This window comes from Mustelus asterias, unplaced genomic scaffold, assembly GCF_964213995.1.
Source record: "Mustelus asterias unplaced genomic scaffold, sMusAst1.hap1.1 HAP1_SCAFFOLD_493, whole genome shotgun sequence".
Classification (NCBI taxonomy): domain Eukaryota; kingdom Metazoa; phylum Chordata; class Chondrichthyes; order Carcharhiniformes; family Triakidae; genus Mustelus; species Mustelus asterias.
In genome coordinates this window covers 132,472-158,627 of record NW_027590445.1, presented here as the reverse complement: position 1 = coordinate 158,627, position 26,156 = coordinate 132,472, and the positions used below count along the sequence as shown (strand labels likewise).

At 45.4% G+C, this 26,156-nt stretch overlaps 1 pseudogene; it reads left to right on the top strand.

The window, feature by feature from the left end:
• LOC144486849 (SWI/SNF-related matrix-associated actin-dependent regulator of chromatin subfamily A member 5-like) overlaps positions 1-21,510 on the top strand; it is a 31,048-nt pseudogene extending 9,538 nt beyond the window's left edge.
• Positions 21,511-26,156: the final 4,646 nt, after the last annotated feature.

The following is a 26,156-nucleotide window of genomic DNA, read 5'->3' as shown; positions in this document are numbered from 1 at the left end:
CTGGATTGAGTGGCATGCCTTATGAGGATAGGCTGAGGGAGCTCGGTCTTTTCTCCTTGGAGAGACGTAGGATGAGAGGAGACCTAATAGAGGTATATAAGATGTTGAGAGGCATAGATCGGGTGGACTCCCAGAGGCTTTTTCGCAGGGTGGAAATGGTTGCTACGAGAGGACACAGGTTTACAGTGTTGGGGGGATAGGTACAGGGGAAATGTTAGGGGGAAGTTTTTCACACAGAGGGTGGTGGGCCAGTGGAGTAGGCTGTCGTCAGTGGTGGTGTAGGCAAACTCAATAGGGTCTTTTAAGAGACTCCTGGATGAGTGCATGGGACTTAATAGGGTGGAGGGTTATAGGTAGGCCTAAAAGGTAGGGATATGTTCGGCACACCTTGTGGGGCCGAAGGGCCTGTTTTGTGCTGTAGCTTTTCTATGTTTCAATGTTTCTAAGCATGAACAGTGCTAAATTTGGGGCTGTCACGTATAGTACTATACACATTTGTGTTCTATCCTGTATGTAGAAATATACGTTGTGTTTGAAGAGCATTTTTGAATTCACTAGCACAAAGTGAAATCTCAATTACAGTGGGAATGATTTAATAGCCCCAGAGCAGAGAGGGTTGTCTTTATTCTTCTTTCCCCACCTCACCCAAATGTTACTCAGTTGCCCAATTTACAAAGTAATACCAGGTGAAAGGCTGTTTTCCAAAGACACGTACTATTACGCCTCAATAAAAACAAATCTGCAGCCCCCACAAGGAGAACTGTAGATTGACTGTAGATTAAATGAGATGTGTTTGCACACTCTTGTCACGTTAATTCTCCATGCTTTATTTTCTTATGAACATTTATTTTTCTTGTTCGACAGATTTGATTATCTGCTGCAACAGACCGAGCTTTTTGCCCACTTTATCCAACCTGCTGCACAGAAAGCTCCAACGTCTCCTTTAAAGATGAAACCCGGGCGCCCTCGATTAAAGAAAGATGAGAAACAATGTTTCTGTCGGTTGGACAGGAAGATATATTCCAGGCAATGTATTTTTCGATTCATGATGCAAATTCTGAGAGATTTCAACTTGGAAATTGTTCCTGGCGTTTGAAGGCCAAAGAGGCGTTAATGTTGGGGTCAAAGCAGAATGGTGGAAGTGAAGCTTTCATTCCTCCTTGAGGTTTTGGGGCCTCGGCTTTCAGTGATTTGGATATAACTCTTTACTGCTTCATCCAGATTTGCAGACTAGGTTAGGAGCAACCACAAATTGGGATCAGATGATGGAGTTGCAAAGGATAGCCCAGTGAGTGGGCAAAGCTGTGGCAAATGTAGTTCAGTGTGGAGAAGTGTGAGGCCACCCACTTTGGAACTGAGAAAGGCAAATCTAAGTGTTTTCGACAAGAGAGATTAGTTGTGGAGGAGCAAAAGAGATTTGAGTTTCCATATATACAAATAACACGATATTACTGCACTGTTACAAAAGATAATGGAATATGCTAAGAGGAAGATGGCATTTATCTCAAAATAGATTGGGATGAAAAAATGAGGAAGTTGTACAGAGCCTTGGTCAAACCTCAGCTGGAGAACTGCCTTTGGCTCTGGGCAACGAACCTCAGGAAAGTAATATTGGTCTGGCACCGGGATGCTATCTGGTCTTAGTTTCAGGTTATGAGAACATAACATGTTCCGTAAATCTGGCTTTCATTCCGTTAAGCTTAGTGTATTAAAGAGTGACCAAATTGAGGAGTTTAAAATGATTAGGGGATTTGATAGGGTAGATACAGAGACTAATTTCTTTTGAGGGAAATCTGGTTCAAGGGGGCACATCTTAATATTAGAACGAGGTTAGTTAGGATTGAAAGTGAGGGCTATTTCGTTCCACTTGGTGGAAAGGTCTGCCCCAAATGGCTGTGGGTGTTAAATTTTCTGAATGGATTTTTTTCTTTGTTGGCTGCACTATCAAGTGATATGAAGCAACAGCAGGCATGATTTAATTGAATAAACAGATGTCTGAGGTTGCATGGCCTACACCTTTTCCCTGTCTTTTTAAAGTTGAAACAGCATCTTAGACACCAAGTGTTCAAATATCCTGCATCCGTATAACAGGCGTGGAATTCCTGTCAACCTTGCATTAAAAACACTGATGTTATTAAATGTGTCACATGTATGATTGAAGAGTCTGTTGACAACTATTGGCACAAAAGATTATACATGTGTAATTACCGAATTAAATTAAAAAGTACTAATATGCTGTGTAATCTACCAGAGTCTTGGGAGAGTATTTACATAACAGTAGATTTCAAAGTTTATGTTTGGAATCAACTTTAAATTAAAACAATGGCCATCTGCATGAATTGCAATTTTGAATCTTAGTTCAATAACATGCTGTACGTAGGGCATGGTGGCACAGTAGTTAGGGTGGCAGTGTGGCAGTGGTTAGCACTGCTGCCCCACAGCGCCAGGGACCCAGGTTCGAGTCCCGGCTCAGGTCACTGTCTGTATAGAGTTTGCACATTCTCCCCATGTCTGCTTGGTTTCCTCCGGGTGCTCTGGTTTCATCCCGCAGTCCAAAGATTAGGGTTAGGTGAATTGGCCATGCTAAATTGCCCCTCAGTGTCAGGGGAACTAGCGAGGGTAAATACATGCCATTATGGGGATAGGGTCTGGGTGGGATTGAGGCCGGTGCAGACTCCATGGGCCAAATGGCCTCTTTCTGCACTTTAGGATTCTATGTACTAATCTTCACCACAAAAGTGATGCACAATCTCCAAAATAATTTGTACGGTGCTGTTTATTCTGAAGTGATTGTGGATTTGAAATTGACTGCAGTAACAGCTCTTTTAAATTGGTTTGGAAAGTAATAGTAACCCCTCGCACAAAACAATTCACTTTTAATTCTTAGCTATCGGCATCGTCGTACGGAGCAGGAAGAGGATGAAGAGCTACTGTCAGAAAACAGCAAGACAACCAATGTCTGCACAAGGTTTGAAGAATCCCCATCGTGTGTGTAAAGCCATTTTATTCATTATTTCATACATGAGTCAATGTAGCTCAGTTTTCACTACCTTTTCCCAATTGCTTTCACATTTTCAGTCACCATTCATCGATGTGCAGTGTTCAATTTTGTCAAAATTAGACTTGTGGGACATTTGAGACTGTTGTAAATAAATCTCCAAAAACAGCACCTCCCGTTCTCCTGGTTTAATTGGCTGTATTTATTGGCATAAGGGGTCTTTTTAATGGAACAATCTACTAATGCTGACAGACAACACGGACTCACTCCAGCCTAACTTGTAATCTGACATCATATTTTCTGACTGGATATTGTCGATATTGAGTATTTTGAGGTCAGATTCAGCATGAATAAAATGCAGGGTAAAGCTGAAAGATCTCCCTCATGCCAGCATGACATGTGTTTCATATATCAGCCTTTCACCTTGCTCTTTGTTTTGTTTAGCTCTGCCCTCTCAACCAGTGCTCCCAAGGAACTGAGTTGAAACTGCTGCAACTTATTTTTCATGGAGTCCTAGCGGCCATTTTAACATGTTAGTGTGCGCCACATGTAAAGGAACCATCTGTTTTCATGAGGAATAATTGGATTATCATACAGATTGCGTCCATGTAACATGCTGTCCTTTTGGTGTTGAGAATCATGTATAATCAGTTCCTTACCTTATGAAATGGTGAGCTGAATGATCTGTTCTCCCAAATGGCATTTCCCCAATCAAAGAACAAAGAAAAGTACAGCACAAGTCAGGCCCTCCAGCCCTCCCAGCCTGTGCCAATCATGATGCCCTTACTAAAATAAAGAAAAACCCTTCTGTCCTTATTTGGGTCCGTATCCCTCTATTCCCTCCCTATTCATTTACCCGTTGGGATGCCTCTTAAATGTTGTTAATGTGCCTGCTTCCATCACCTCCCCTGGTAGTGCATTCCAGGCACCTACCACTCTGTGAGAAACTTCCCCCACACATCTCCCTTATATTTTACCCCTCCCACCTTGAACCTGCGCCCCCTTGTAATTAACACTTCCACCCTTGGAAAAAAGCTTCTGACTATCCACCCTGCCTATGCCTCTCATCATTTTGTCCACCTCTATCAGGTCTGTCCTCAGCCTCTGTCTTTCCAATGAAAACAATCCTAGTTTTTCAACCTCTCCTCATAGCCAACACTCTTGAGACCAGGCAACATCCTGGTGAACCTTCTTTGCACTCTCTCCAAAGCTTCCACGTCCTCTGGTAGTGTGATGACCAGAACGGCACGCAATGCTCCAAATACTCATAACATACTAAAAATCCCAGTAATGTCCATGCAATGATTTCTTACAAAGCAGTCAAAGCCCAGTAAACTGGTTCCTCACCATCATTCCTTCTCTCTGCCCTCCCAATCTTGCTCATACTTGCCTTAGTGAAGTTTAGGTGCTCTGTTTCACAGTTTATGTTTCTGTATATACTTTGGCCTTGTTTTATAGGTCAATTTAGTTGCGAGAGAATGGTAGTAGTCATGGTGAAAATCGCCACCTTTGTTTTGGAGCCTGCGTCTGAATGCTGACATTCTTTATGCAAACATTGAGACCCTAATACCAAATGGATTGTGCTGCTTGCTTTTTGTTGTCTCAAGCTATCATGGTGCTTTCAGTTCAATGGTTCCTGAAACAGTAATACTTTTCCTTTTGGTCATGGCACTGATTTCATTTCCCCTTGAGCTGTATTCTGTACAGACTCTTGCAACGGTTGAAGGCTCTAAATGTTTGGGGTCTCTTCCACAGATGTAAAAGGAGGGAAACTCCGCGACTATCAGATCCGTGGACTGAATTGGCTGATTTCTTTATCTGAGAATGGCATTAATGGTATCCTGGCAGATGAAACGGTATGAATACACATTGATTGTAGACATAACAATTGTTTGGTGTCGGCATGTGAGATGTTTAGTTTAAAGGATTTAATAAGATAAATGTCTCTGTAGTGTACTGGTTATCACGTTCGCCTAACGTGAAAGGTTCCCGGTTCAAAACGGGGTGAAGCATTCATTATATGTATTCACGAGGCGGCTCGGTAAAGCACTTGGGGTGAATGCGATCAAAGGTTATTGGGGTCGGGGGGGAAGCAGGATGAGGCTATTGAGTTGGATGATCCGCCATGATCGTAATGAATGGTGGAGCAGGCTCGAAGGGCCAAATGGCCTCCACCTGCTCCTATCTTCGATGTTTCTAAATAGGGAACACGTATCTTCTCCCGGATGTGCGAGGGTGTACCATTCAAAGATTAGCGGAAACCTGGAACGTTTGTTTTCTCCTACTTCCTGCCAAAACCTAGCTTTTTATTTCATAAAAAACTTGAGGCATGGTTAGTCTGGACATGTCAAAACTGAGACGAAGGTTTTTGTTAGATTAGTGTGAAGGTAAATGGAATCAAGGCAGATACATGGAGTTACGATAAGCTATGATCTAATTAAATTGCAGAACAAACTTGATGGGCCGAATGGTTTCTTCCAGTACATTTCAGAAATGCTTCAGGACAACACTGATGAAAAAACAGACTTTGATTCTCAGAGAATTAATTGTTTTACTTTGTTTAACAGGGTCTCGGGAAGACTTTGCAAACTATTGCTCTTGGGTACATGAAACATTATAGAAACATTCCTGGACCTCACATGGTTCTAGTCCCCAAGTCTACACTGCACAACTGGATGCTTGAGTTCAAAAGATGGATACCGACTCTTCGAGCTATTTGTTTAAGAGGTGACAAGGATCGAAGGGTAAGAACTGCGTTTTATGTTCCCAAAAATACTGTTGGAAAATACAGCTGATGCGTGGAGTTTAATTTGAAAATGCATTGCACGTTGTGGCAGTAATCCGTGCAGTGCTTGTTGGATCTCCTGCCACATGTTGGCCGACCCCAGTGGGAAAGTACAACTACCCTTGCTGCCCCAGCATCGGAACAAGAAAAAACAGCCAGGATTCTTAAAGCTGGTTGCTATCTCGACATCTGTATTTACCAAATAGGAATTCAGTAATCCGCAAGCACTTGCTGTCAAAGCCTGTGTGTGAAAAAGCTGCAAGGGTGAGGTACCAAAGGACAGACAGCATCTGTTGGGCAAGTCGCGAGAGAGTCAGTTCATTCACGGGGGAGCAAGATTCTTTTTACCACTAAACACTGACCCATGAACCATAACGGCAAATTTTGGAATACCTCCCAAAGGCAGGGGAGTCAAACCAGAGGTCATAGGTTTAAGCTGAGAGGGAAGAGATAGGAAAGGGTCCAGAGGGGCAACTTTTTCACTGAGGGTGGTGTGTGTCTGGAGCAAGCTGCCAGAGGTAGTAATAGAGGCGGGTACAATTTTGTTTTTTAAAAAGCATTTAGACAGTTAGATGGGTCTGGAGGGATATGGGCCAAACGCGGGCAATTGGGACGAGCTAAGTGGTTTTAAAAAGAGCAGCATGGACAAGTTGGGCTGAAGGGGCTTTTTCCATGCTGTAAACCTCTATGACCTTGTTTAAATTGCTGAATAAATAACCACGAGCATTGCAGTTGTGTGAACAAGAACTTTGTGTAAGAAAAGTACAAGAAGTGAAGGACTCATCAAACCTGGGATACAATTTTAATAAATTTGGACTTAACAAATTGAAATGTTGTATTTGGTCATTGTTCAATCTGTAGTCTTAATCCTGCCTTTCACTGGATTGAATTTACTTTTGTCGACTCTCTCAAAAACATGTTTTCAACATGCATGTGGAGAATGGATCTGTCGCCAGTGTTAACGGCAGCCCTCAAGGTTCCTTGAGACTGGCTTTGGAGATCAGCTTTTCCTTGCTCAGCGTAACTAAAATCAGAGATTTGCCACGCAGACAACGTTTGAGTGTAGATTTGCAAATATGTTCAATTATATCGTAATTAATTTCTCTCTCCATGCTTTGCAACACTCTGGGCGGGATTTTCCAGCCCCATCAGTGGCAGGGAAAATCGTGTGCTGGGCTGGAACATCTTGAGGTGGTGGCACAGTGGTTAGCACTGCTGCCTCATAGCAAGAGTTTTAACAACACCAGGTTAAAGTCCAACAGGTTTATTTGGTAGCAAATGCCTTTCGCTTTCGGAGCGCTGCTCCTTCGTCAGAAGTCTCACAGTCCAAAGAAGTGCAGGTGAGGTTGATTGGCCATGCTAAATTAACCCTAGTGTCAGGGGGGGTTAACAGGATAAATATGTGGAGTTACGGGAATAGGGCCTGGGTGGGATTGTGGTCAGTGCAGACTCGATGGGCCGAATGGCCTCCTTCTGCACTGGAGGGATTCTATTCTATTCTATTCTAACTAATACAGTCCCATAGATCCTGTAGTTAAAATTCTGCATCTATAAGCCGCAAGGTTCCGATAGACTGAGTCCGCTCCAGTGATAGGAGATTTCATCTTCTGGACTACAGAGAGGGAGAGCTGGAGAAAGATCGAGGAGGCCATGAAATGGAAAGAAAGGGAGAGAGGGGGTGAGAGACAGACAGAGCGAGCTCCAGACAGAGAGGGATTCTATGGTTTGGGGAATCGGGCCTGGGTGGGATTGTGGTCGGTGCAGACTCAATGGGCCAAATGGCCTCTTCCCGCACTGTAGGGATTCTGTGGTCTGGAGAATAGGGCCTGGGTGGGATTGTGGTTGGTGCAGACTCAATGGGCCGAATGGCCTCTCCCTGCACTGTAGGGATACTATGCGTTGGAGAGTTGCCAAGAGCCAATTGCCCTTTGGCCCCTCTCCACCTTTGCCTGTCCTGCCCTTGACGCTGCTCACTGCTGGCGGGGCTGGAAAATCCCAACGTCAGTGTTTTATTCAGCTAAATTTGTCTGATTAATGCCTGTGATCAGATCTGTTTCTGCTGCGTCCCAATTGTCTTCTAGAAAAATAAATTTCTGGTGTTTGGAAAACTGAAATGTAACCCACTTCTTACTTTATCAGGCAGCTTTCATCAGATATGTCCTCCTTCCTGGAGAGTGGGATGTCTATGTGACGTCGTATGAAATGCTCATCAGGGAGAAATCTGTTTTCAAATTATTTAATTGGCGATATCTGGTTATAGATGAAGCCGACAGGATCAAAAATGGAAACCCAAGGTAAGTGTGTTTTCCCTTCATTTTCTCTGCTCTCTTCCCCATACCGTCCATTACCACCAGAGTTAATGGCTACCATTGTAGTGAATGCTACATTTTCTGCCTCATCTTCAGGTGAATTGGGGAGAAACGCAGGCTTGATTTGTAGCATGGGGGCATGAGCAGGGGGCGACATGGTAGCTCGGTGGTTCGCACTGCTGCCTCACAGCGCCAGTGACCCAGGTTCGATTCCCAGCTTGGGTCATTGTCTGTGTGGAGTTTACACGTTCTCCCCGTGTTTGCGTGGGTTTCCTCCGGGTGCTCCGGTTTCCTACCACAGTCCAAAAATATTGCTGGTTCGGTGCTTTGGCCGTGCTAAATTCTCAGTGGACCGAAGTGTGGCGACTTGGGTATTTGCAGGGTAACTTCATTGCAGTGTTAATGTAAGCCTACTTGTGCCACTAATAAACTTTAAAACTTTGTAAACCATGTGTCACATTCTCGGTTATATATCATGGAGTGAGGTTATTTTTGAGCAAGGTGCAGTTATGTGTGGGACCAGACAGAAAATGAGGCACAGAAGTTTGCTGCACACTGTTCCCCTGGAGAGGGGAATGCAAAGACGGGGTAAGACGGAGTGGCAAAGAACAGTAAAAAAGAATTCAGTGTGGATGGAAGTGACTGTTCTCTGGTGAATGAGATAACGAAGGACAGGAAGATTGGAACAAAAGGTTGGAGGGAAATCCAGGAATAGAGATTTTGAAATGAAGGAAAATGATACATTTTGAGTACTAATGGTTAATATAATTGTTATTTGCTGCTTTCTCTGTTCCTTCGCAATTCCATCAAAGCTTTAAGAGCTAAATTAAAAGGGTTATTTATTGTCACAGATGGAATGTGAATCTTGAGGAAAAGAGCGCTTTAATCTCACAATCCAATGCAGACAATCATTTTTTAAGTTAAAGTTTATCAGTGTCACAAGTCGGCTGACATTAACACTGTAATGAAGCTACTGTGAAAATCCCCTGGTCGCAACACTCTGGCGCCTGTTCGGGTAACACTGAGGGAGAATTTAGCACGGCCAATGCACCCGAACCAGCATGTCTTTCGGACTGTGGGAGGAAACCGGAGCACCCAGAGGAAACCCACACAGACACGGGGAGAACATGCAGACTCCACACAGTTACCCAAGCCGGAAATCAAACACTGGTCCCTGTTGCTGTGAGGCAGCAGTGCTAACCGCTGTGCCATATTCAACCAAATTACTCCAGGGGTTCAGAAACTTCTGGGAAAGTTATTGCACCATCAATTATTGAGGCTCGATAGTTAATCTCTGGGTTTTAACACCAGTGGAAGAGTGGAGTGGAAATATTTGAATTGAAAATCAAAGATCAGAGCTGCTTATTCAGACCGTAGTGTGATCTTGTTTTAAAAGCTTTTTAACCAGCTGCTCCTTCCACAACCATTGTTTTTTAACCAGCTGCTCCTTCCACAACCATTGCTTTTTAACCAGCTGTCCCTTCCACAACCATTGCTTTTTAACCAGCTGCTCCTTCCACAACCATTGCTTTTTAACCAGCTGCTCCTTCCACAACCATTGCGTTTTAACCAGCTGCCCCTTCCACAACCATTGCTTTTTAACCAGCTGCCCCTTCCACAACCATTGCTTTTTAACCAGCTGCTCCTTCCACAACCATTGCTTTTTAACCAGCTGCTCCGTCCACAACTATTGCTTTTTAACCAGCTGCCCCTTCCACAACCATTGCTTTTTAACCAGCTGCTCCTTCCACAACCATTGCTTTTTAACCAGCTGCTCCTTCCACAACCATTGCTTTTTAACCAGCTGCTCCTTCCACAACCATTGCTTTTTAACCAGCTGCTCCGTCCACAACCATTGCTTTTTAACCAGCTGCTCCTTCCACAACCATTGCTTTTTAACCAGCTGTCACTTCCACAACCATTGCTTTTTAACCAGCTGTCCCTTCCACAACCATTGCTTTTTAACCAGCTGTCCCTTCCACAACCATTGCTTTTTAACCAGCTGCTCCTTCCACAACCATTGCTTTTTAACCAGCTGCTCCGTCCACAACCATTGCTTTTTAACCAGCTGCTCCTACCCCAACCATTGCTTTTTAACCAGCTGCTCCTTCCACAACCATTGCTTTTTAACCAGCTGTCCCTTCCACAACCATTGCTTTTTAACCAGCTGCTCGTTCCACAACCATTGCTTTTTAACCAGCTGCTCCTTCCACAACCATTGCTTTTTAACCAGCTGTCCCTTCCACAACCATTGCTTTTTAACCAGCTGCTCCTTCCACAACCATTGCTTTTTAACCAGCTGCTCCTTCCACAACCATTGCTTTTTAACCAGCTGCTCCTTCCACAACCATTGCTTTTTAACCAGCTGCTCCTTCCACAACCATTGCTTTTTAACCAGCTGCTCCTTCCACAACCATTGCTTTTTAACCAGCTGCTCCTTCCACAACCATTGCTTTTTAACCAGCTGCTCCTTCCACAACCATTGCTTTTTAACCAGCTGTCCCTTCCACAACCATTGCTTTTTAACCAGCTGCTCCTTCCACAACCATTGCTTTTTAACCAGCTGCTCCTTCCACAACCATTGCTTTTTAACCAGCTGTCCCTTCCACAACCATTGCTTTTTAACCAGCTGCTCCTTCCACAACCATTGCTTTTTAACCAGCTGTCCCTTCCACAACCATTGCTTTCTAACAAGCTGCTCCTTCCACAACCATTGCTTTTTAACCAGCTGTCCCTTCCACAACCATTGCTTTCTAACAAGCTGCTCCTTCCACAACCATTGCTTTTTAACCAGCTGCTCCTTCCACAGCCATTGCTTTTTAACCAGCTGCTCCTTCCACAACCATTGCTTTTTAACCAGCTGTCCCTTCCACAACCATTGCTTTTTTACCAGCTGCTCCTTCCACAACCATTGCTTTTTAACCAGCTGCTCCTTCCACAACCATTGCTTTTTAACCAGCTGCTCCTTCCACAACCATTGCTTTTTAACCAGCTGCTCCTTCCACAACCATTGCTTTTTAACCAGCTGTCCCTTCCACAACCATTGCTTTTTAACCAGCTGCTCCTTCCACAACCATTGCTTTTTAACCAGCTGTCCCTTCCACAACCATTGCTTTTTAACCAGCTGCTCCTTCCACAACCAATGCTTTTTAACCAGCTGTCCCTTCCACAACCATTGCTTTTTAACCAGCTCTCCCTTCCACAACCATTGCTTTCTAACAAGCTGCTCCTTCCACAAACATTGCTTTTTAACCAGCTGCTCCTTCCACAACCATTGCTTTTTAACCAGCTGCTCCTTCCACAACCATTGCTTTTTAACCAGCTGCTCCATCCGCAGCCATTGCTTTTTAACCAGCTGTCCCTTCCACAACCATTGCTTTTTAACCAGCTCCTCCTTCCACAACCATTGCTTTTTAACCAGCTGTCCCTTCCACAACCATTGCTTTTTAACAAGCTGCTCCTTCCACAACCATTGCTTTTTAACCAGCTGTCCCTTCCCCAACCATTGCTTTTTAACCAGCTGCTCCTTCCGCAACCATTGCTTTTTAACCAGCTGCCCCTTCCACAACCATTGCTTTTTAACCAGCTGCTCCTTCCACAACCATTGCTTTTTAACCAGCTGCTCCGTCCACAACTATTGCTTTTTAACCAGCTGCCCCTTCCACAACCATTGCTTTTTAACCAGCTGCTCCTTCCACAACCATTGCTTTTTAACCAGCTGCTCCTTCCACAACCATTGCTTTTTAACCAGCTGCTCCTTCCACAACCATTGCTTTTTAACCAGCTGCTCCGTCCACAACCATTGCTTTTTAACCAGCTGCTCCTTCCACAACCATTGCTTTTTAACCAGCTGTCACTTCCACAACCATTGCTTTTTAACCAGCTGTCCCTTCCACAACCATTGCTTTTTAACCAGCTGTCCCTTCCACAACCATTGCTTTTTAACCAGCTGCTCCTTCCACAACCATTGCTTTTTAACCAGCTGCTCCTTCCACAACCATTGCTTTTTAACCAGCTGCTCCTTCCACAACCATTGCTTTTTAACCAGCTGTCCCTTCCACATCCATTGCTTTTTAACCAGCTGCTCCTTCCACAACCATTGCTTTTTAACCAGCTGCCCCCTTCCACAACCATTGCTTTTTAACCAGCTGCTCCTACCCCAACCATTGCTTTTTAACCAGCTGCTCCTTCCACAACCATTGCTTTTTAACCAGCTGTCCCTTCCACAACCATTGCTTTTTAACCAGCTGCTCGTTCCACAACCATTGCTTTTTAACCAGCTGCTCCTTCCACAACCATTGCTTTTTAACCAGCTGTCCCTTCCACAACCATTGCTTTTTAACCAGCTGCTCCTTCCACAACCATTGCTTTTTAACCAGCTGCTCCTTCCACAACCATTGCTTTTTAACCAGCTGCTCCTTCCACAACCATTGCTTTTTAACCAGCTGCTCCTTCCACAACCATTGCTTTTTAACCAGCTGCTCCTTCCACAACCATTGCTTTTTAACCAGCTGCCCCTTCCACAACCATTGCTTTTTAACCAGCTGCTCCTTCCACAACCATTGCTTTTTAACCAGCTGCTCCTTCCACAACCATTGCTTTTTAACCAGCTGTCCCTTCCACAACCATTGCTTTTTAACCAGCTGCTCCTTCCACAACCATTGCTTTTTAACCAGCTGCTCCTTCCACAACCATTGCTTTTTAACCAGCTGTCCCTTCCACAACCATTGCTTTTTAACCAACTGCTCCTTCCACAACCATTGCTTTTTAACCAGCTGTCCCTTCCACAACCATTGCTTTCTAACAAGCTGCTCCTTCCACAACCATTGCTTTTTAACCAGCTGCTCCTTCCACAGCCATTGCTTTTTAACCAGCTGCTCCTTCCACAACCATTGCTTTTTAACCAGCTGTCCCTTCCACAACCATTGCTTTTTTACCAGCTGCTCCTTCCACAACCATTGCTTTTTAACCAGCTGCTCCTTCCACAACCATTCCTTTTTAACCAGCTGCTCCTTCCACAACCATTGCTTTTTAACCAGCTGCTCCTTCCACAACCATTGCTTTTTAACCAGCTGTCCCTTCCACAACCATTGCTTTTTAACCAGCTGCTCCTTCCACAACCATTGCTTTTTAACCAGCTGTCCCTTCCACAACCATTGCTTTTTAACCAGCTGCTCCTTCCACAACCATTGCTTTTTAACCAGCTGTCCCTTCCACAACCATTGCTTTTTAACCAGCTCTCCCTTCCACAACCATTGCTTTCTAACAAGCTGCTCCTTCCACAAACATTGCTTTTTAACCAGCTGCTCCTTCCACAACCATTGCTTTTTAACCAGCTGCTCCTTCCACAACCATTGCTTTTTAACCAGCTGCTCCATCCGCAGCCATTGCTTTTTAACCAGCTGTCCCTTCCACAACCATTGCTTTTTAACCAGCTCCTCCTTCCACAACCATTGCTTTTTAACCAGCTGTCCCTTCCACAACCATTGCTTTTTAACAAGCTGCTCCTTCCACAACCATTGCTTTTTAACCAGCTGTCCCTTCCCCAACCATTGCTTTTTAACCAGCTGCTCCTTCCGCAACCATTGCTTTTTAACCAGCTGCTCCTTCCACAACCATTGCTTTTTAACAAGCTGCTCCTTCCACAACCATTGCTTTTTAACCAGCTGCTCCTTCCACAACCATTGCTTTTTAACCAGCTGCTCCTTCCACAACCATTGCTTTTTAACCAGCTGCTCCGTCCACAACCATTGCTTTTTAACCAGCTGCCCCTTCCACAACCATTGCTTTTTAACCAGCTGTCCCTTCCACAACCATTGCTTTTTAACCAGCAGTCCCTTCCCCAACCATTGCTTTTTAACCAGCTGCTCCTTCCGCAACCATTGCTTTTTAACCAGCTGCTCCTTCCACAACCATTGCTTTTTAACAAGCTGCTCCTTCCACAACCATTGCTTTTTAACCAGCTGCTCCTTCCACAACCATTGCTTTTTAACCAGCTGCTCCTTCCACAACCATTGCTTTTTAACCAGCTGCTCCGTCCACAACCATTGCTTTTTAACCAGCTGCTCCTTCCACAACCATTGCTTTTTAACCAGCTGTCCCTTCCACAACCATTGCTTTTTAACCAGCTGCTCCTTCCACAACCATTGCTTTTTAACCAGCTGCCCCTTCCACAACCATTGCTTTTTAACCAGCTGCTCCTTCCACAACCATTGCTTTTTAACCAGCTGCTCCGTCCACAACCATTGCTTTTTAACCAGCTGCTCCTTCCACAACCATTGCTTTTTAACCAGCTGCCCCTTCCACAACCATTGCTTTTTAACCAGCTGTCCCTTCCACAACCATTGCTTTCTAACAAGCTGCTCCTTCCACAACCATTGCTTTTTAACCAGCTGCTCCTTCCACAGCCATTGCTTTTTAACCAGCTGCTCCTTCCACAACCATTGCTTTTTAACCAGCTGTCCCTTCCACAACCATTGCTTTTTAACCAGCTGCTCCTTCCACAACCATTGCTTTTTAACCAGCTGCTCCTTCCACAACCATTGCTTTTTAACCAGCTGCTCCTTCCACAACCATTGCTTTTTAACCAGCTGCTCCTTCCACAACCATTGCTTTTTAACCAGCTGTCCCTTCCACAACCATTGCTTTTTAACCAGCTGCTCCTTCCACAACCATTGCTTTTTAACCAGCTGTCCCTTCCACAACCATTGCTTTTTAACCAGCTGCTCCTTCCACAACCATTGCTTTTTAACCAGCTGTCCCTTCCACAACCATTGCTTTTTAACCAGCTCTCCCTTCCACAACCATTGCTTTCTAACAAGATGCTCCTTCCACAAACATTGCTTTTTAACCAGCTGCTCCTTCCACAACCATTGCTTTTTAACCAGCTGCTCCTTCCACAACCATTGCTTTTTAACCAGCTGCTCCATCCGCAGCCATTGCTTTTTAACCAGCTGTCCCTTCCACAACCATTGCTTTTTAACCAGCTCCTCCTTCCACAACCATTGCTTTTTAACCAGCTGTCCCTTCCACAACCATTGCTTTTTAACAAGCTGCTCCTTCCACAACCATTGCTTTTTAACCAGCTGTCCCTTCCCCAACCATTGCTTTTTAACCAGCTGCTCCTTCCGCAACCATTGCTTTTTAACCAGCTGCTCCTTCCACAACCATTGCTTTTTAACAAGCTGCTCCTTCCACAACCATTGCTTTTTAACCAGCTGTCCCTTCCCCAACCATTGCTTTTTAACCAGCTGCTCCTTCCACAACCATTGCTTTTTAACCAGCTGTCCCTTCCACAACCATTGCTTTTTAACAAGCTGCTCCTTCCACAACCATTGCTTTTTAACCAGCTGTCCCTTCCACAACCATTGCTTTTTAACCAGCTGTCCCTTCCACAATCATTGCTTTTTAACCAGCTGCTCCTTCCACAACCATTGCTTTTTAACCAGCTGTCCCTTCCCCAACATTTGCTTTTTAACCAGCTGCTCCTTCCACAACCATTGCTTTTTAACCAGCTGTCCCTTCCCCAACCATTGCTATTTAACCTTCTGCTCCTTCCACAACCATTGCTTTTTAACCAGCTGTCCCTTCCACAACCATTGCTTTTTAACAAGCTGCTCCTTCCACAACCATTGCTTTTTAACCAGCTGTCCCTTCCACAACCATTGCTTTTTAACCAGCTGTCCCTTCCACAACCATTGCTTTTTAACCAGCTCCTCCTTCCACAACCATTGCTTTTTAACCAGCTGTCCCTTCCACAACCATTGCTTTTTAACAAGCTGCTCCTTCCACAACCATTGCTTTTTAACCAGCTGTCCCTTCCCCAACCATTGGTTTTTAACCAGCTGCCCCTTCCACAACCATTGCTTTTTAACCAGCTGTCCCTTCCACAACCATTGCTTTTTAACCAGCTGCTCCTTCCACAACCATTGCTTTTTAACCAGCTGTCCCTTCCACAACCATTGCTTTTTAACCAGCTGCTCCTTCCACAACCATTGCTTTTTAACCAGCTGCTCCGTCCACAACTATTGCTTTTTAACCAGCTGCTCCTTCCACAACCATTGCTTTTTAACCAGCTGCTCCTTCCACAACCATTGCTTTTTAACCAGCTGTCACTTCCACAACCATTGCTTTTTAACCAGCTGCTCCTTCCACAACCATTGCTTTTTAACCAGCTGCTCCTTCCACAACCATTGCTTTTTAACCAGCTGCTCCTTCCACAACCATTGCTTTTTAACCAGCTGCTCCTTCCACAACCATTGCTTTTTAACCAGCTGTCCCTTCCACAACCATTGCTTTTTAACCAGCTGTCCCTTCCACAACCATTGCTTTTTAACCAGCTGCTCCTTCCACAACCATTGCTTTTTAACCAGCTGCCCCTTCCACAACCATTGCTTTTTAACCAGCTGCTCCTTCCACAACCATTGCTTTTTAACCAGCTGCTCCTTCCACAACCATTGCTTTTTAACCAGCTACCCCTTCCACAACCATTGCTTTTTAACCAGCTGCCCCTTCCACAACCATTGCGTTTTAACCAGCTGCTCCTTCCACAACCATTGCTTTTTAACCAGCTGCTCCTTCCACAACCATTGCTTTTTAACCAGCTGCTCCTTCCACAACCATTGCTTTTTAACCAGCTGCTCCTTCCACAACCATTGCTTTTTAACCAGCTGCTCCTTCCACAACCATTGCTTTTTAACCAGCTGTCCCTTCCACAACCATTGCTTTTTAACCAGCTGTCCCTTCCACAACCATTGCTTTCTAACAAGCTGCTCCTTCCACAACCATTGCTTTTTAACCAGCTGCTCCTTCCACAGCCATTGCTTTTTAACCAGCTGCTCCTTCCACAACCATTGCTTTTTAACCAGCTGTCCCTTCCACAACCATTGCTTTTTTACCAGCTGCTCCTTCCACAACCATTGCTTTTTAACCAGCTGCTCCTTCCACAACCATTGCTTTTTAACCAGCTGCTCCTTCCACAACCATTGCTTTTTAACCAGCTGCTCCTTCCACAACCATTGCTTTTTAACCAGCTGCTCCTTCCACAACCATTGCTTTTTAACCAGCTGCTCCTTCCACAACCATTGCTTTTTAACCAGCTGTCCCTTCCACAACCATTGCTTTTTAACCAGCTGCTCCTTCCACAACCATTGCTTTTTAACCAGCTCTCCCTTCCACAACCATTGCTTTTTAACCAGCTCTCCCTTCCACAACCATTGCTTTCTAACAAGCTGCTCCTTCCACAAACATTGCTTTTTAACCAGCTGCTCCTTCCACAACCATTGCTTTTTAACCAGCTGCTCCTTCCACAACCATTGCTTTTTAACCAGCTGCTCCATCCGCAGCCATTGCTTTTTAACCAGCTGTCCCTTCCACAACCATTGCTTTTTAACCAGCTCCTCCTTCCACAACCATTGCTTTTTAACCAGCTGTCCCTTCCACAACCATTGCTTTTTAACAAGCTGCTCCTTCCACAACCATTGCTTTTTAACCAGCTGTCCCTTCCCCAACCATTGCTTTTTAACCAGCTGCTCCTTCCGCAACCATTGCTTTTTAACCAGCTGCTCCTTCCACAACCATTGCTTTTTAACAAGCTGCTCCTTCCACAACCATTGCTTTTTAACCAGCTGCTCCTTCCACAACCATTGCTTTTTAACCAGCTGCTCCTTCCACAACCATTGCTTTTTAACCAGCTGCTCCGTCCACAACCATTGCTTTTTAACCAGCTGCCCCTTCCACAACCATTGCTTTTTAACCAGCTGCTCCTTCCACAACCATTGCTTTTTAACCAGCTGCTCCTTCCACAACCATTGCTTTTTATCTAGCTGCTCCTTCCACAACCATTGCTTTTTAACCAGCTGCTCCTTCCACAACCATTGCTTTTTAACCTGGTGTCCCTTCCACAACCATTGCTTTTTAACCAGCTGCTCCTTCCACAACCATTGCTTTTTAACCAGCTGCTCCTTCCACAACCATTGCTTTTTAACCAGCTGCTCCTTCCACAACCATTGCTTTTTATCTAGCTGCTCCTTCCACAACCATTGCTTTTTAACCAGCTGCTCCTTCCACAACCATTGCTTTTTAACCAGCTGCCCCTTCCCCAACCATTGCTTTTTAACCAGCTGCTCCTTCCGCAACCATTGCTATTTAACCAGCTGCTCCTTCCACAACCATTGCTTTTTAACCAGCTGCTCCTTCCACAACCATTGCTTTTTATCTAGCTGCTCCTTCCACAACCATTGCTTTTTAACCAGCTGCTCCTTCCACAACCATTGCTTTTTATCTAGCTGCTCCTTCCACAACCATTGCTTTTTAACCAGCTGCTCCTTCCACAACCATTGCTTTTTAACCAGCTGTCCCTTCCACAACCATTGCTTTTTAACCAGCTGCTCCTTCCACAACCATTGCTTTTTAACCAGCTGCTCCTTCCGCAACCATTGCTATTTAACCAGCTGCTCCTTCCACAACCATTGCTTTTTAACAAGCTGCTCCTTCCACAACCATTGCTTTTTAACCAGCTGTCCCTTCCACAACCATTGCTTTTTAACAAGCTGCTCCTTCCACAACCATTGCTTTTTAACCAGCTGTCCCTTCCACAACCATTGCTTTTTAACAAGCTGCTCCTTCCACAACCATTGCTTTTTAACCAGCTGTCCCTTCCACAACCATTGCTTTTTAACCAGCTGTCCCTTCCACAGCCATTGCTTTTTAACCAGCTGTCCCTTCCACAACCATTGCTTTTTAACCAGCTGTCCCTTCCACAACCATTGCTTTTTAACCAGCTGCTCCTTCCACAACCATTGCTTTTTAACCAGCTGCTCCTTCCACAACCATTGCTTTTTAACCAGCTGCTCCTTCCACAACCATTGCTTTTTAACCAGCTGCTCCTTCCACAACCATTGCTTTTTAACCAGCTGTCCCTTCCACAACCATTGCTTTTTAACCAGCTGTCCCTTCCACAACCATTGCGTTTTAACCAGCTGCTCCTTCCACAACCATTTCTTTTTAACCAGCTGTCCCTTCCACAACCATTGCTTTTTAACCAGCTGCTCCTTCCACAACCATTGCTTTTTAACCAGCTGTCCCTTCCACAACCATTTCTTTTTAACCAGCTGTCCCTTCCACAACCATTTCTTTTTAACCAGCTGCTCCTTCCACAACCATTTCTTTTTAACCAGCTGTCCCTTCCACAACCATTGCTTTTTAACCAGCTGCTCCTTCCACAACCATTGCTTTTTAACCAGCTGTCCCTTCCACAACCATTGCTTTTTAACCAGCTGCCCCTTCCACAACCATTTCTTTTTAACCAGCTGTCCCTTCCACAACCATTGCTTTTTAACCAGCTGTTCCTTCCACAACCATTGCTTTTTAACCAGCTGCTCCTTCCACAACCATTGCTTTTTAACCAGCTGCTCCTTCCACAGCCATTGCTTTTTAACCAGCTGCTCCTTCCACAACCATTGCTTTTTAACCAGCTGTCCCTTCCACAACCATTGCTTTTTAACCAGCTGCTCCTTCCACAACCATTGCTTTTTAACCAGCTGCTCCTTCCACAACCATTGCTTTTTAACCAGCTGCTCCTTCCACAACCATTGCTTTTTAACCAGCTGCTCCTTCCACAACCATTGCTTTTTAACCAGCTGTCCCTTCCACAACCATTGCTTTTTAACCAGCTGCTCCTTCCACAACCATTGCTTTTTAACCAGCTGTCCCTTCCACAACCATTGCTTTTTAACCAGCTGCTCCTTCCACAACCATTGCTTTTTAACCAGCTGTCCCTTCCACAACCATTGCTTTTTAACCAGCTCTCCCTTCCACAACCATTGCTTTCTAACAAGCTGCTCCTTCCACAAACATTGCTTTTTAACCAGCTGCTCCTTCCACAACCATTGCTTTTTAACCAGCTGCTCCTTCCACAACCATTGCTTTTTAACCAGCTGCTCCATCCGCAGCCATTGCTTTTTAACCAGCTGTCCCTTCCACAACCATTGCTTTTTAACCAGCTCCTCCTTCCACAACCATTGCTTTTTAACCAGCTGTCCCTTCCACAACCATTGCTTTTTAACAAGCTGCTCCTTCCACAACCATTGCTTTTTAACCAGCTGTCCCTTCCCCAACCATTGCTTTTTAACCAGCTGCTCCTTCCGCAACCATTGCTTTTTAACCAGCTGCTCCTTCCACAACCATTGCTTTTTAACAAGCTGCTCCTTCCACAACCATTGCTTTTTAACCAGCTGTCCCTTCCCCAACCATTGCTTTTTAACCAGCTGCTCCTTCCACAACCATTGCTTTTTAACCAGCTGTCCCTTCCACAACCATTGCTTTTTAACAAGCTGCTCCTTCCACAACCATTGCTTTTTAACCAGCTGTCCCTTCCACAACCATTGCTTTTTAACCAGCTGTCCCTTCCACAATCATTGTTTTTTAACCAGCTGCTCCTTCCACAACCATTGCTTTTTAACCAGCTGTCCCTTCCCCAACCATTGCTTTTTAACCAGCTGCTCCTTCCACAACCATTGCTTTTTAACCAGCTGTCCCTTCCCCAACCATTGCTATTTAACCTTCTGCTCCTTCCACAACCATTGCTTTTTAACCAGCTGTCCCTTCCACAACCATTGCTTTTTAACAAGCTGCTCCTTCCACAACCATTGCTTTTTAACCAGCTGTCCCTTCCACAACCATTGCTTTTTAACCAGCTGTCCCTTCCACAACCATTGCTTTTTAACCAGCTCCTCCTTCCACAACCATTGCTTTTTAACCAGCTGTCCCTTCCACAACCATTGCTTTTTAACAAGCTGCTCCTTCCACAACCATTGCTTTTTAACCAGCTGTCCCTTCCCCAACCATTGCTTTTTAACCAGCTGCTCCTTCCACAACCATTGCTTTTTAACCAGCTGCTCCTTCCACAACCATTGCTTTTTAACCAGCTGTCCCTTCCACAACCATTGCTTTTTAACCAGCTGCCCCTTCCACAACCATTGATTCGATTTGAAAGAAATGCCATTCAATTGTGGACGGCTCTGGAAGTTTCCATATTCCCGTCTTGCAAGTTATAGATAACCGTTTGTAATCTTGATGTACTATTACTACACTTGCTATTTGCTTCCTAATGCAAAGCATTTGGTGCCACTATATCTGAATTCATTGGAGAAATGACAGACACGAATAAACACCTAAAAGATCAGCGAACGTTTAACTGCAGTCTGAATCTACAGTTGTGCCAGGAGTATGATTCAAACTTGTACCCAGTTTGTACAGTCATGTTTTTAAATCTGCTAAATTTACAGCTCCCTGAAATAGTGAGAGAATTTAAAACAACAAATGGATTATTGCTCACGGGTTCACCACTTCAGAACAACCTGCACGAACTCTGGGCTCTGCTCAACTTCCTCCTCCTGGATGTCTTCAATTCGTCTGCAGTAAGTAATGAGAAAAGCAGCTTGACAGTGACTGCACCGTTTGTCTAAGGTTCAATTACAGTGTTTCAACCTATTTCTCTTTGGAAGGCATGAGAGAATGCTGCAAAGTTGTGTCTTTGGGGATCACTGGGTCCCTTTTCCCCCTCACTCCTTCCAGTCGTGTCTGGGGCAGTTTCAGGGCTGGAGAGGATTGTCCTCATTCACTGGGGGAGGGGGGAGAAAACTGTTCTCTGTCCCGAGGTTTAATGCAGCCTCTGTGACTAGGCCTCAATTCAAGGCCTAATCTCAGAGGGCCCTCAGAGTGTCCTTTTGTATTTGCTTCATTCCCGAACAGCGTCTGTGTTGAAGTGGGAGAACTCCATGGTTAAAAGCAAAATAATTCATTTTATTCAGGATGTGATTGTGGGTTTTCCTGCTCTCGCTCTCTCTCTCTGTCTCCCATCGTTCTCCGTTGATTGTGAGTTATCAGAGAGAGAAATGGGAACTGGAGGGTAACAGTGAGGGGCGGGGGGACGGGAGGGTAACAGAGCAGTTTGCTTGTGGGATCTTGCTGTGAGTATTTTCCCTGCAGCCTATCCTGCTGGGAGACCGTGGTTCCGCTCCCCAAATTCAGTGCACTGACAACTGACTGTGATTGCTTCCATCTCCCACCACTGCCCCCAGCCTCATTTCTCAATGTGAATCAGTGATCAACACAAACAGTGGTCACAGGGTGACATGATTTAAAATGGTCAGACAGAAACCTTTCAGAGAGCATTTCAATCCAGATTCATCGTCAGAGAGAGAGAGAGAGAGTATCCAGAGCAGGAGAGAGAGAGAGGAGGGCGATGGGTACGTACAGAGATAGGGGGAGATAAACAGGCAGAGAGAGAGAGAACAGAGATAGATCATCAAGTGCAGGAGAGAGAGAGAGAGGAGGGGGGTGGATAGGGACAGAGATGATGGAGGTAAGAGAGAGGGGGAATTAGAGAGAGAGAAACAGAGAGGAGTGACTGTGCTGGAAGTGGAAGGTTCCCTGTTCATGTCAAATGTACAAACAGCACCAAACCTGGAGTGATGTCCCCTTATTTTAACTGGGGAGGGGTGGAAGGAAGAGGGGCGGAGAGAGGGAGAGGTGTGGTCCCTCATTCCCACTGACTTCACCTCAATCCTCACTTAAATATCACATTGTATCTGGCCACGTTCAGACTGTGTGGGATCTTGCTGTCCACTCATGCTCTGTGCCTCCTCCCTGCCCCATATTCCTCACACTGTATCAGTGTCCACATTTTAAACATAAAAGATTGAGTGAAAGGAGGGTGGGATATGGAGAGGAACAGGGTAAGGCAGAGCTGCAGAGAGGGCGTTTCGATCGAGTTCTCACAGGGGCTTGGAATGAAAAAGGCTGCGATTGGGACCCGGTTTAATTGGCCAAATGGACAGTGCCTGTGTTTTACTCTCAGTAATGTCACGGTGCTGTGTGAGAGCCCAGGGCAGCGCTTCAATCTACTTTTACTGAGTTTCTCTTTGTAACATTCTCAGTCTCCCTCTCACTGCGAAGCACTCGGGAGGGAGAGGGAGCTGAAATTCACATTCCTGAGCCTGAGGAAAGGCTTGTTCTCAATCCCAGAGTCCTACTTGTGTTTTTAGACAGGGCGCTGGGATTTGTGGATTTAAAGGATTGTTCTGTTTCACTGGGCCTCAATTCAAGGCCTGTGTGACTAGGCCTCAATTCAAGGCCCGGGTGACTTGGCCTCAATTCAAGGCCTGTGTGACCTGGCCTCAATTCAAGGCTTGTGTGACTAGACCTCAATTCAAGGCCTGTGTGACTCGGCCTCAATTCAAGGCCTGTGTGACTCGGCCTCAATTCAAGGCCTGTGTGACTAGGCCTCAATTCAAGGCCTGTGTGACTCGGCCTCAATTCAAGGCCTGTGTGAGTAGGCCTCAATTCAAGGCCTGTGTGAGTAGGCCTCAATTCAAGGCCTGTGTGAGTAGGCCTCAATTCAAGGCCTGTGTGAGTAGGCCTCAATTCAAGGCCTGTGTGAGTAGGCCTCAATTCAAGGCCTGTGTGACTGAGCCTCAATTCAAGGCCTGTGTGACTGAGCCTCAATTCAAGGCCTGTGTGGCTCGGCCTCAATTCAAGGCCTAATCTCAGGGGCACCTTTGCATTTCCTTAATTCCTGAACAGGGTTTAAGTGGCTGAATTCAATGGTTCAATAAAATGTGCAGCAGCCACTTCAGGGTGGGATTGTGGGTTTTCCATGCTCCCCCTCCCACTGTTCTCTTCTCATTCTGAGCTTTAAAACATGATGCACAGCGTACATCATTATTTTAAACGGTCAGACAGCAACTTATCAGAGAGAGCACTTCAGTCCAGATTCACACTGAGATAGAGAAACAGCAGAGATCAGGACAGATTATCCAGAGCAGAAGAGGGAGGGGTGCAGAGATTGTGTATTGGATAGGTCTAGATCTGGGGGGAGAGTGAAAGAGACAGAGAGGGGGGCGGGGGTGATAGAAGCTTCATTGCTGAGATTGAATGTATTGATATCGAATGAGGGAGATTCTCAGTGTTGGTGCGGTTTGTAAAATGAGTCAGAAGCACAGCTGGAGGTGGGGTTAAACGCAGAGGGAGAGACACAGATCAGGGAATGGATGGGGGAGTGGGGAGCCTCCCTGTTTCTTTACAGCCCAGCCTCTGGAGTAAACCCGTCCCCACCCACTCCCCCCACCAAAAATGCTTTGATGTGTTTCATTAATTTAATACTGGGACAGTCACGAGGCATTTGCACTTTCATTTCATTTTGAAATCTGTTCCCCTTTGAACAAAGGACAAAGAACAGTACAGCACAGGAACAGGCCCTTCGGCCCTCCAAGCCCGTGCCGCTCCCTGGTCCAAACTCGACCATTCTTTCGTAGCCCTCCATTCCCACTCCGTTCATGTGGCTATCTAGATAAATCTTAAACGTTCCCAGTGTGTCCGCCTCCACCACCTTGCCTGGCAGCGCATTCCAGGCCCCCAGCACCCTCAGGGCTCTGGTAATGTGGCGACCAGAACTGGACGCAGTATTCCAAATGGTCAGAGTTGATAATGGGAAGGATGTGGAAATGAATGTTTTCTCCCCGCACCCCAGAGAAAATAAGGCTGAGAGGAGACTTGATAGAGAGATTCAAGATCCTAAGAATTATGGACTGGTTAAAGAGTGACAAACTCTTCCCTCTCAAGAGATGGTCAGGAACTAGAGGGCACCGATTCTAATTGATGGGGAAATGGATCAGAAGTGAAGTGAGAAAAAGCACTTCACCGAGAGGCTGTTTGGAATCTGGAACAATCTTCCTGAAATCCTGTTCCAGTATTCAATAACATGATGGCTGATCTGTGATCGAACTCTCTACCTCTTTACCCCTTGGACTAAGGGAAATCTATCAACCCCAGATTTAAAATGATAACAAATGACTGAGCATCAATAGCCATTTGCAGAAGATTGTTTCAAACTAACTCCACACCACATCTGGCAATGATTTCATTGCTACATTTCGAAAATCCTAAACTGAGGCTAACATCCAAATGTCCCCAAGTCCTGGAGTCCCAACCAGCAGAAAAACTTGTTCTTTATTATCCTTTACCTCTTTATTTTAAATGTTTGATTAAATCAGGCTCTAATTTAAATTCCAGCGGTTATTTAATTTAAGCTAAATTAATGTCACAACATTACTGCCATCTTTTACCCAAAACTTAGCTTCAGACCGTGTCCCTCTATATTTAACCAGCCCGTCTCTGACATCTCCTCCAGTCACACAACCCTGTGAGATGTCTGCACCGCTCTAATTGTGGCATCATGAGCGTTCCACATGCAACATGACTTGCAGCGATAAACTCTCATCTCCAACATTTCAATTGAAATTTCAAAGCTCAATGGCTTTGAAGCCGAATGGTCCAGATTGCCATGGCCTTCAATGTGAACAGGTTGTTAGTGATGTCACTACAGAGGTTGCCTAGGAAACAATGACTGAACACAGGGGGTGAATGTGAGAAGCTGAAGTTTCCACTTGAAGACATTCCCAGTGTCTCTGAGCAGCTGAACTGGGGAAGCCTTTGGGCAGAGACTGTGCTGCTGCTATTGCCCTTCCCGGCCACCAGGCGTCTCTGTAACGCTCCCGGGGGCTGCCTGTGCGCATGTGCGGGACGGGAATGCTCCCAGAGGTCAGCGCGCGGGACGCCGCCGCATTGATGCCGTCTCCCCTGGCAACCGCAAGATGGTCGCCGCCGCCGCCTCCCTTGGCAAGGGAATATGGCTGCTGACGGTCTCCCTTGGCAACGCAAAATGGCCGCCGGCGGGGGGGGTGCCATTGCGGCGCGTGCGCAGTGAGGTCTGTCTGCAGCCATTGTCCAGGTTGCCCCCAGTGGATGGGGTTGGGATTGTGCAGCAGATGGAGCAACAATCCCAGTTTCAATAGGGGGACAGAAGCTGCAATGCTGCCCCCTGTTGGTCACTTCTCCCAGTCTCAGCATTGCAGAGTGTTTAAACAAGAGTGCATTGTCACAGCAGCACCTTCACCTTCAGTTTCAGTTTATTTATTAGTCTCAGAAGTAGGCTTACATTAACACTGCAATGAAGTTACTGTGAGAATCCCCTAGTTGCCCACACTCCGGCGCCTGTTCGGGT